At 42.5% G+C, this 12,807-nt stretch overlaps 1 pseudogene; it reads left to right on the forward strand.

Annotated features, from left to right (window-relative positions):
* The first annotated feature begins 479 nt into the window (after nt 1-479).
* Nucleotides 480-9,754, forward strand: LOC133755719 (alpha-globin transcription factor CP2-like; annotated as a pseudogene).
* The last annotated feature ends 3,053 nt before the right edge of the window (nt 9,755-12,807 follow it).

Consider the following 12,807-nt stretch of genomic DNA (forward strand, 5'->3'; position numbering starts at 1 on the left):
GAAGAGGTGACCGGAAGTGATCTTGGGCTGACCCGAGCGAGGGCTGAAGGGGAACATGCAGGTCCCCGGAGGAGGGGACTTTCCAGCAGACGGAACAGGGGGAAAAGGTGGAAGACAACATGGGAGCGCCAGGCTTGCTGGGGTGGCTGCTGCTGGTCTGAAAGGAAAGCGAGGAGTGGCTGCTGGGAGCTCCGGATAGCCCAGGGGAGGGAGCGGGGAGTTCGGTGTGGGATAGTTGAGCTGGGAGGACTCGGGCTCCAGAGAGCTGGCCAGGGGGTATTCTTGGAAGTCGGGGCAGCAGAGAGCCAGGAGCCAAGGGTGTGAGCAATTAGTTGTGCAGACAGTGCCAGTGGGGGGTGGGCTCTGCGCTGGGAGCCCTCGGTTTGGAGTTTCCTCGCTGTCTTGGCGCATTGAGTAGAACCAAGCTCCGTGCCTTTGTACAAGAACCAGGGTCTCCTTGAGGCGCGGAGGGAGCCAGCATGGCCTGGGCTCTGAAGCTGCCTCTGGCTGATGTGGTGATGGAATCCAGACTGGTGCAGGACTTCGATGCTAGCCTGTCCAGGATGGGCCAGGAACTGGGCGCTGGAGCCTATAGCATGGGTGATGTCCTTGCATTGCCCATTTTGAAGCAAGAAGAGTCAAGTTTGCCTGCTGATGAGAATAAAATCCTACCTTTCCAGTATGTGCTTTGTGCTGCCACCTCACCTGCTGTGAAACTCCATGATGAAACCCTGACATATCTCAGTGAAGGACAGTCTTGTAAAATTCAAATATTGACAATATAAAACTTGGAGAACTTCCAGAAATTAATGGCAAATTGATTAGAGTAAATTCCACGTAGTGGTCCATGACAGAAGACTACAGTACACTGCACATCAGCAGCTGGAGGGCTGCAGGTGGAACCGACCTGGAGACAGATTTCTTGACATAGATATCCCAGTGTCTGTAGGTATAATCGAGTTTGGGCTAATCCAAACTAGCTAAACACAGTAGAGTTCCTGTGGGACCCTGTGAAGAGGACATCCGTGTTTATTCAGGTGCACTGTGTCAGCATAGAGTTCACTAAGAGGAAGCATGGTGGAGAAAAGGGCATGCTTTTCCAAGTACAAATTGACACCTTCAAGGAGAATGAGAATGGGGAATATACGGAGCACTTGCACTCAGCCAGCTGCCAGATCAAAGTCTTCAAGCCCAAAGGTGCAGACAGAAAGCAAAATCAGATAGGGAAAAAATGGAGAAATGAACACCCCATGAGAAAGAGAAATACCAGTCTTCCTATGAGACGACCATCCTCACAGAGTGTTCTCCATGGCCTGAAATCACATACATCAATAATTCCCCATCACCTAGCTTCAACAGCTCCCACAGCAGTTTTTCTCTTGGGGAAGGAATTGGTTCACCAAACCACCAGCCAGAGCCACCCCCTCCAGTAGCAGATAACCTCTTGCCAACAACCACACCTCAGGAAGCTCAGCAGTGGTTGCATCAAAACTGGTTTTCTACATTCTCAAGGCTTTTCACAGACTTCTCAGGGGCAGATTTATTGAAACTGACCAGAGGTAATGTGATTCAAATTTGTGGTCCTGCAGATGGAATCAGGGTTTTTAATTCATTAGAAGGCTGGATGGTGGCTGGCACCAGGGCTCACTTGGCTAATCCTCTGCCTGTGGCTCCGGCACCCCAGGTTCTAGTCCTGGTTGGGGCACTGGGTTCTGTTTCCAGTTGCTCCTCTTCCAGTCCAGCTCTCTGCTATGGCCCGGAGAAGGCAGTGGAGGGTGGCCCAAGTGCTTGGTCCCTGCACCCACATGGGAGATGAGGAGGAAGCATCTGGCTCCTGGCTTTGGATCGGCGCTGTGTGACAGCTGTAACAGCCATTTGGGGGGTGAACCATGGAAGGAAGACCTTTCTCTCTGTCTCTCTCTCTCACTGTCTAACTCTGCCTGTCAATAAAAAAAGGCTGGATGGTGCATCCAAGGTTAACCATTTATGTTTGTCAGGAATCACTGCACTTGAGAGAGCAGCAGAAGCATGAGGATGGAGACTCAAATGGTACTTTCTTCAAGTACCATGCCGTCTACCTGGAAGAACGACAGTTGTGAATTGACAGAGAAGATTGCTCAACTTTCAGCATTTCCCCACACCAGATCAGCCATATTTACAAGAAGGGGCCGACAGGGATCCATGTGCTCATCAGTGAGATGATCAGGAAGAAGCCTGTTTTATTCTGGACACAATGAAAGCAGAAACCAATGATAGTTACCATATCATACTGAGGTGGGGGCATTCTGTGCTGAGAGGCTACCGCTTCCTTCACCTCCTGCAAGCTGACTTCTTCGAGATGGGCATGAACTGTGATCTTCAGGCACCTCAGCCATCTGTGTATGGAGGAGTCTGGGCCATGGAAGCAGAATCCCAGCCGTCTGTGTTGGCTCAAGCTTTCGTGGTACACACAGATCACTGCCCAGCATGCAGCTCTGCAGCTGTTTCCTAGTTACAGTTTCTGGATCCTGTGGCTGAATGTCAGTAGAAACTCCTCATCATTTGGTGTGTTTGTAGGGTGTGATGATGAGGAGTACTGTGTGCTGTTGCATGGAAAGATGTTACATATTGTAATATGGAGCCATGTGATTTTTACCTAATATAAAAATGTACACCTATATTCCTAAGACCAGGCCCTCAGTCTCCTTTGCATTGAACATGTGAGCATCTCTGCTTTTTGCCACAGTTGGTCTATGAAAACTTCACTAGTGAGGAGAAATATGGAGATAATTTTTCTTTTGGTTCCCCTGTAGTGTTACGACTAGTAATAATTTTAGTTAACATTCAATGGGCCAGGAAGTGAGAGAAATTCTTCATGGATTATCTTGGTCAATCCTCTTAATAACCGTGTATGTATGTAACTGCAGGTGAGGCCAGGGAGACACATAGTGGTGCCCTTGTAGCATGCGACAGAACAGGCAGCTAGTACGTAGTGATGCTGAAATCCAAGCCCCAGCAATGTGGCACTCGTTCTTCACCATCCAGCACCAACAATGCCTCCCTTCACAGCTGTGCTCGCCTGGGTTTCCTACTGTGGCTCTTCTGATGAATAGGACATAACACTGCATGTGAACCGAGGGCTAGCCACCGGGAGAGGCACACCACACCTACATGATGATGCACAAATTGAGTCTTGAAACATATTGAACACACAGGTGCTTTTTTAAGTGTCATCAGTTATCGCAATCAGAGAATTTTAGGTTTTGAAAATTTGGGATTATCTATAACCAAAACTCACTGTGCTTGGATGACATTCTCAAAATGATTTCTAATGAGATACGCTAATCCCTGCTTTCATGTTCTCTTCTTTGCATCTTCTCTTGGTTTAGAATGTTCTTTTAGGGGCCGGCACTGTGGCACAGCGGGTTAATGCCCTGGCCTGACATGCCGGCATCCATATGGGTGCCAGTACTAGTCCCGGCTGCTCCTCTTCCAATCCAGCTCTCTGCTGTGGCCTGGGAAAGCAGCAGAAGATGGCCCAGGTCCTTGGGCCCCTGAACCCATGTGGGAGACCCAGAAGAAGTGGCTCCTGGCTCCTGGCTTCGGATTGGTGAAGCTCCAGCCATTGCAGCCAATTGGGGAGTGAACCATTGGATGGAAGACCTCTCTCTCTCTCTCTCTCTCTCTCTCTCTCTGCCTCTCCTCTCTCTGTGTGTAGCGCTTTTATTCATGTAGTATTCTTTTATTTAAGCTTTATAAGAAATTTATTGCAATCCCATTGACATTTTCATCATGTTTTCTTCTTCTTAAGAATGATTGTGTGGTGTCTGGGTGTGTTTGCATGTGTATAACTGTATAGCCATTGGTCTTCTGTTTTCACATGAAAAGTATATCCAGAAATCTCTTCACACAATATGTGGAAGTGAACAAAGTTCAAAGATTCTGTATTAGATTTGGATTTGTGTGTGTGTGTGTAATGCATTTGATATTTTTTAAAAAGATTTTATTTATTTGACAGGTAGAGTTACAGACAGTGAGAGAGACAGACAGAAAGGTCTTCCCTCCATTGCTTATTCCCCAAATGACTGCAACAGCCAGAGCTGCACCTATTCAAAGCCAGGAGCCAGGAGATTCCTCCTGGCCTCCCATGTGGGTGCAGGGGCCCAAGCACTTGGGCCATCCTCCACTGCCTTCCCTGGCCACAGCAGAGAGCTGGCCTGGAAGAGGAGCAACCAGACTAGAACTGGCACCCATAAGAGATGCCAGTGCCACAAGCAGAGGATTAACCCATGTGCCATGGCTCTGGCCCCTTTGATAACATTTAAATGTTTTTATACAGAAATTTTTGTTCATTAAAATCAACCTGAAACAAGAAAAAAAAGAGTAAACCTACACCCCGATGCCTGCACTTATCTCTCTTCATCTTTCTACTGCAGGAATAGTCAGTGAAATTTAACAGCAAAAAAGAAATTCTAAGGTGTTGAAGTCAGTTTCTGAGTAGTCACATATTAATATATTGGATGATTATATACAGAGCTAATCCATGAAATATAAAAACAAATACAACTGATAAATGAGATTCCTGGAAAGATACACACACACACACACATATACAAGCAATAACAAACAGAAAATAATATTTAAGGACAGTAGGCAAATGAGAAAAAAATTGGCAAGAGAAAGGGAAATGATGAAATTATGTGATGTCGTTAAACATTCTTTAAAGCAATATTTAAAAATCACAGATGTCTCAACAGAAAAACATGTCACATATACAATGGAAAAGGAAGGCTCAGATGCCAATAAACGGCCAGTAGACTGTAACTGACCTGAAGCAGGGTCCTGCATCCTCCAGGTAGGATCTTCTGAGTGACAGGGACCAGGGAGCAGGAGGGAGCCCAGTAGAAGGCAGGACCAGGGGTGAAAAGCCCTCCCACTGAAGGCAGGGTGGAGCCCTGGAGAATGAAGTTTTGATACTGAACCCAGGTATCCCTCTTATTTTTTCCCATCTTGCAAGTCAGCGCTGTGGAGGATGATGATTGGTTGCATCTTTTGTGACGTTGTACATGCCCAAGGCTATCTGAACTGTCCAATCAGGAGCGGTAGAATAAACGCTATGTAATCACGCAGGATCTTGACGCCATAATCGTTCGTCCAGTTCTGCAGCAGAGAGAGCTTCGAGGAGGGGGCCAAGCTGCTGGGAGGTTCATCCCCCGTTCTCCGTGAGGGTCTTTCCCCACAGAATTCCGCACCCCTCAGAAGCCGTGAGAAGGTGAGTGCAGGGCGGGCGTGCAGAGATGGGGAAGGCGGGGAGGGCTCTGGAGTCTGTGGCCCCGTCTCGCTGCCGGCCCAGCACTGCCCTCAGCCCCTCTATCCACAGGGTCGGGGCTGGGCTGGCACCAGACCCTAGGAGTCCTGTCCCTCCCTGGCAGGGACTTGTGGGCCCAGGAGCCCGGGAGTCGTCTCTGGGCAGCTGTGTAGCGGCAGCCTCGCGTCTTCCCAGATAGTGAGTGGGGACCAGGTGGTCGCTAGGGAGAATCCAGGCTGTGTGATGGGGTCCATGCAGGTGAGGGGCTGTCATTTATGGTGTGCTCGGTTCTTCCCAGGGTGACCTGACTCCCCAAGTTTCCCAAAGATGTCGGAATCAGGGACTCAGTCCCGGACCTAGGCCTCTCAGCATAGCTCTTTCTGGAGTTCTGACCTCACTTTATGTTGCTGACATAAGTGTCATAGACCTGGGAAATTAAAAACAAAACCAGGTATTCGGCTCAAGGTTTTTGTCAAAATGTTAGAGGGGCAGGAGGCCACTGTAATTTGGTACTTGGAAATCATCTTAGACCTTACACATTATCTTGACAGGTGATCATCTGCCTTTGAACTCTCAAAATAGAAATTTTAGCTAGTCACATTTATGAGTTCCTTAAACATTATTTCTGTTCCCTGATAACCTTCCCAATCCCAAAGATACAAGTCTAGATTCCTAAATTATTTGTAATTTATAATTTAATATAGGGTACTTTTTCAAGAATATTTGAGTATAATTGACATATAAAATTTGTATATACTTAGATTCTGTGACCTGATATTTTGATATGTGAGGGGACTTTTAAAAGATTATGGAAAATTCACGTTATCTTGTAATCCCATTTTTCACAAACTTCTTTGTGAGGGGACTTTAGGTTTGTGGAAAATTCACATTTTTATCGTATTTTTAACCTTTTTGTGTCTCCTTGTACATATACATTATTTAATGATAGGACAATCAACCAATCTTTCAGATTATTTGTTTATAGAAGAGTACTTAAGATCTTAACAAATTGTGACCATCTAATACTGTATTTATATCCAATATACTGCAATGTGTGTTAGGTCTCAAGGAGTTAATTTATATCCTAACTGCAAATATGTGTCCTTAAACTACCATCTTATTTCCTTCATTCTCAGCCCCTGGTAACCACTATTCTGTTCTGTGCTTAAGTTTGATGTTCTTAGATTCCTCTTGTAAGTGACAATGTGTGGTATTTATCTTTCTGTGCCTTACGTCAAGCATTCTGATGTCCACATCCATACATTTGGATCCATGTTGTGACAAAAGAACATATTTTTTAGTGTTGAATGTGATTCATGGTGTGTGTGTATCATGTTTTCTGTATTCATCTATTGACTGTGTGGCTATTTTCATATCCTGTTCTTGTCTTCTGAATAATGCTCACATGAACAAATGTACCTTTTATTTTTTTAAGATTTTATTTATTTAGTTGAGAGGTAGAGTTACAATGAGAGAGAGAGAAAGAGAGAAAGAAAGCTCTTCCCTTCATTGGTTCACCCCCCAAATGGCCTCTATGGCCAGAGCTGTGTGGATACAAAGCCAGGAGCCAGGTTCTTCCTCCCAGTCTCCCATGCAGGTGCAGGGGCCCAAGCACTTGGGCCATCCTCCTATGGTTTCCCAGACCATAGTAGAGAGCTGGATTGGAAGAGGAGCACCGGGACCAGACCGGGACCTATATGGGATGCTGACACAACAGGCAGAGGATTAACCCACTGCGCCAGGGCGCCGACCCCCAGGTTATCATTTAGATAGTGATTCTAGTTCCTTTGGATGTATTTCCAGTAGTGGGAAAGCTTTGTCTTTTGCTAGTTCCGTTTTTAATTTTGTTTGAGACACCACCATAGTGTTTTCCGTTTTACATTCCCACAAACAATTTCATATATTTCCTTTCCTCCACATCTGGTTCAATACTTGTTATCATGTTTACTTTTGTATAATAGCCATTGTTACATCTGTGAGGTCATAACCCTTGTGGTCTTGATTAGCAATGCTGAGCCTCCATGAAGTAAAACAGTGGGTGGGAGTATTATCTTTCCCTCTCTGTCTGTCTTTCTGTGTGTCTGTTTTTTCAAACTCATTAATTAAGAAATTTGTAAAAACTACTTGGAGTAATTGGTAAAATCAGAGTTAGATTTTAGGAGTGAGTTCCTAGTGTTACATAGAATGGCGGGGTGACTATAGTCCACAGTAATCTATTCTATATTTTACAAGCAAATAGAAGAAAGGTGTTCCAAGGCTCTGATAATGAAGTGTAATGTCAAAGTAGGGAAAATTGTTTACCCTGATTCATCAGTACACATTGTATGTATAAATTAAAATTTCACTCTGTAGTCCATATATGTGTATAATTCATGCCAAGAAATAAACTCCAAACAGCATTTTACTTGGTGTATAAGGTTAAGGGGTGTTAAAACATTTAAGTTAGTTTCACCTCTAATATTATGGTCTTTGGAGTAGTTTATTAAGACTAATGTAATCTGGAAATAACAGAATTGGTATGTTGTCATGCTAAGTGGAGCAACTAGGAGGCAGTGTTTACCTTAAGTTGATGCTAAATACATCTTTTAAATTGTTTCACATAAGAAAAATGAATTATTTCTTTAAGTGTATTTGGAATTAATTTGAATTAGGCAATATCAAATAATAAATATGAAATTAAATGTTAAGTTAATTTTGGTGCAAAAATTTCTTAAATAAATGCATAGTTTTCCATACTAAACATTGTCCATTGAATGGTAAAGACCCCTTGTGTTTAGGGTATTATATATTTTTTAACCAAATTGAGCAAAATATGTGCCACCTTGGCATATTTGTTTGTCTTCAGTATCTTCTGTGAAGCCCAAAGTCAGGAAACTGTCTGCTTAGCCATATTGTTTTTAGTGACTATTCCATGCTTGTCATATTTGTGGAGTTCCATATTCATAAGCACAGTGTAAAATAAATGCAATTTTATTAATCCCCAAATTATTATTATTTACCATAACTCCTCATCCACCATTAACCCCAGACTGCCATTAATCTAAACTCTGTCTCCAGAGGTTGACCATTTTTTTGGATACGTTACAATGTGTGGGCTTTTGCTCTGATTCTTCTCTTCCTTAAAAAATTATTTTGTCACTATGTCCCAGGAATTATATCCTATAGAATACAAGAAATAACAAGAAATATTATACATTAATATGCACATCTATGTTAAGGACATATGTAATGTATTATAGAAAACATAATGAGATATTGTATGTAATATAAATAGTCTACATTGGTTAAAATATTTCACACATATATTACAGGTATACCTCAGAACTTTAAGGACATTGTTAATGATGCTATATCATAAAGTTGGAAGATAGTCTAATAGCCAATAAGTAAATTAATAAATTATCATACATATACAATAATGTAGTATGCATCCATTTTCAAAATGAGGATAGATCTTTTACAGCATTGCAGTATATTTAAATCCTTTGGTTTGATGATACAACTTAGCAAATTTAGTTAATAATATTTGAGATATCTGTTGATGTGCAAAGAAAAGCCCCATGCTACTCTGGCTTTCTGATCTGTTTCTAAAAAATGACTAATCATGAGATTTTTGGGTTTTGCTCCCAGTGCATTAATGCTCAAATTTTAGACACTCAAATTATTGTGACTGTTGTTGAGGGATTGCATACAATGTTACATACTCTGTAACATTTCTGAATGATGGATAAAACCTACTAAAACATATCAAAGCATCTTTGATCTTCTAAGCATAGTGCTGGTAAACTTTTTTGTAAAGAGCCAGAAAGTAAATACTTCATGGTTTATGAACCATAATATCTCTGTTGTTGCCTAAAATATGCATAGACTGCAAGTAAATAAATGTGGTTGTATTCCAACAAAACTGTATTTACAAAAATAGCAAGGAGCTGGATTTGGCCCACAAGGACTGCTAATGCAGTGACTCTTCCTGTTCAGAACACCGTGCATGCATGTCACTGCCCATTTTAGAGACAACAATATGTGCCACACCACATTTTTCAAGAGGGAGCTCAAATAAAGCTTCAAAGCTTTACATATATAATAAGATTACTTTCCACATTTTCCTTTTATTAAACAATTCAAAATTTAATATGATTAAGAACTTTTATCTTTCACTAGGATAGGATTAGATGGTGTTTACCAAGCCTTTGAAATTTTTCAGTCTTTCTGTGGTATTAGAAATCTAAACAAAATGATAACTAGAACACTTAATACATATTTGGGAATTGTCAAGAGGTCCTTTTATTCTCTAACTTTAGAAATGTATCCTTTAAGACCCGCGGCGTGCTCAAGGTCTTCCTGGAGAACGTCATCCGCAACGCCGTCACCTACACAGAGCACGCCAAGTGCAAGACGGTCACGGCCATGGATGTGGTCTACACGCTCAAGCGCCAGGGGTGCACGCTCTACGGCTTCGGTGGCTGAGTGGCCGCGCCCAGACCCCCAAAGGCCCTTCTCAGGGCCGCTAAAAAAAAAAAAAAAAAAAAAGAAATGTATCCTTTAGTGCCTTGGTCTGCCTTTTAGTGCTACATATTCATTTCACAGCTTAAACACTGAAGTGTTGCAAATATAATTCATAATTATTATTTAAGGATTAGAAAACACAGATAAAGGAAAATTAGATCATGTATGGTTGTCACTCAGCAAAAATACTGGTGAGAGTACTGCCTTTCCTCACTGTCATAAATATCATTTCCCTTTACTCCTTAACTCATTCCAGTAACTTCCAATCCCAGGATCCCATCAAAACTTGTTCTCTCCAAGTTAACACTTATTTCTATAAAATTAGAGGGTATTTCTTCAATGTCATTTTATGTAACCTGTCAGTAGTATTGTTCTGAACAGAAACTCTTCTCCGAAATAGCTTCCTCATTTGTTTTCCAAATATCTTTCTGTCTGGGAGTGATACTATTTCACTTGTCAAATATTAGTTAGTTGCCAATGTGTGAGTTCATGTCTGGTGTTTCTATTCTGTCTCATTGGTCAACATGTCTAGTTTTGTTCCAGTACCAGGCTGTTTTATTATAACTGCCCTCTAGTATGCCTTGAAATCTGGTATTGTGATGCCTCAAGCTTCATTTTTATTTAAGATTGCTTTAAGTATTTGAGGTCTTCTATTTTTCCATATGAATGTTAGGATCATTTTTTTTCTATAATTGTGAAGAATGTCCTTAGTGTCTTGATAGGGATTGTTTGAATCAATTCTTGGGATAGTATGGACATTCTGAGGATAATAATTTTTCCAATCTATGAACATGGGATATTTTCCCATTTTTGTGTCATTTATTTTTTCTCTTTTTAATAAAAGATTGTGTTTATTTATTTGGGAGGTAGATTTACAGTGAGAAGGAGAGACAGAGAAAGTCTTCCACCCACTGGTTCATTCCCCAATTGGCCACAAAGGCTGGAACTGTGCCGATCCAAAGCCAGGATCCAGGGGCTTCTTCTGGGTCTCCCACATGGGTGCAGGGGCCCAAGGACTTGGGCCAACTTCCATTTATTTCCCAGGCAATAGCAGAGAACTTAATTGGAAGAGGAGCAGCTGGGACTTGAAACATAAGCCATATGGGATGCCCACACCTCAGGCCAGGGCGTTAACCCGCTGCACCACAGCACCGGCCCCTCTAATAGTCTTTTATTGGAATCTTTTGGTTTCTCTATATAAAGGGTCATATCAACTGCAAAGTGGGGTAATTGTGCTTCTTTCATTCCAATTCGTATCACTTTGATTTGTTTTTCTGACCTAATGTCTCTGGCTAAAACTTCCAGAAGCATATTGAAAAGAATGGTGAAAATGGTCATCACTGGCTCCAGATTTAGTGGAATTCCTCCCAGCTTATCCCCTTCAATATGATGCTGCCTGTGGTTTACTCATATATTGCTTTGATTGTGTCATGGTAGGTTTCTTCTCTCTTTTCTATTGCCTTTCTAGTGTATTCATCACAGTCTTTTTTTTCTCATTTCCCTCTTTTTAAACATAGAATTGTTCTACAGTACAATCTTTGAGATTCTTTCTAATGACTTTTACTACCGTGTATGTACTAACGGTTTCCAAATTTGTATCTCTACCCCAGGAACTCTGCCTACTTGATATCTCTCTTTGGATATCTATTGTGTATTAAAATCCTAACAAGTCCAAAATGTTACTAATGCTATTCTTTATCATACCTGCCCCTTATATAGTATTCCTACTTAAAACCCTTAAAAGTAAAAATCACGTTTTAAAAAATTACTTTTCAAAATTAGCTTTAAAAGTAAAATCTACTGTACATGTTAAAACCTGTCTGCTGGCCACAAGTCCTGGATTTGAATTTGGGGTCTGCTGCAGGTGGGCTGTATGAGTTCAGGTAAATCACATGGCCTTCTTGTACCTAGTTACTTTCTTTACAAGATGCCTAATATGTTACCTACCTCACAGAACTGTGAGGATTACCAATGGTTTAACACAGGAGCAATGCTTAATAAAACACTTCATAATTGTGTAATATGCACTGAAAAATCTACTGTCATAAATACAAAGGATTTCTCTCATAGTGACACCTTCCAAAATAGATTTTAGTGACACAGAATCTTGAAAATAGCAATGACGATCAAACCTTGTTTATTTCTTCCTGCATATGATAAAAGTAACACTTTCTTTTCTCTTTTGCTTTGTTAGAATGTTTGACAAAGTTATTTCTTATTAGTAGTGTATTTTCCTTGTTCCTACATGTTGCTCCTGAAGTTGACCCCATTTGGAGAGTATTACTGTACATCAAATCGCTAAGTGGAGCACTTAGGAGGTAACGCTTGATCTTAAATTGATGCTAAATACATTTTAAAAATTTTTTCATGTAAGAAAAATGAAGTATTTCTTTAAGTGTATATGGAATTACAATATATGGAATTATTATGGAATGTTGCCTCTTTCCCAGCAACTCTCTGGCCTCAAACTCCATGGAGTCTTTTCTGAAGGTGGCAGGGTGCGGTATCTGCACGCCGTGCTGGGCCCCATCCTTGACAGGGTGTTTGAAGAGAAGTACGTGGAGCTGGACCCCAGCCAGGTGGAAGTTAAGGACAAAAGGCGCTCCGGGGTGCACCGCCCACAGAGGCTGAGGTGCTGGAGTAGGGTGCACAGACGCTGCGCGCCCACCTGAGGGCGCTGCTGAGCGCACGCTGTCGCTCCATTTGCGCATGCCCCGCCGTGGCCGCGCCACCTTCTGCCCGCTCTTCCTGCATGTGCACCTGTGTGAGCGCCCAGCAGGAGAACCTGCCTCTCCTCGCTGCCACCAGCTTCCTGTGTGTAAGCTTCTTCTCTCCGGCCATCATGTCGCCCAAGCTCTTCCCCCTGCGGGAGCGGCACAAGGATGCCGGTACCAGTCGCACCCTCTCCTCTGGCCCAGGCCGTTCAGAATGCGGGCAGCATGGACACGCTGGCGCCCAGGGCCGAGGAGGTGTGGATGGAGCCTCTGCAGCCCGCAGTGCGCCGGGCATGAGCC

Source organism: Lepus europaeus, unplaced genomic scaffold (assembly GCF_033115175.1).
Source record: "Lepus europaeus isolate LE1 unplaced genomic scaffold, mLepTim1.pri SCAFFOLD_85, whole genome shotgun sequence".
Classification (NCBI taxonomy): Eukaryota; Metazoa; Chordata; class Mammalia; order Lagomorpha; family Leporidae; genus Lepus; species Lepus europaeus.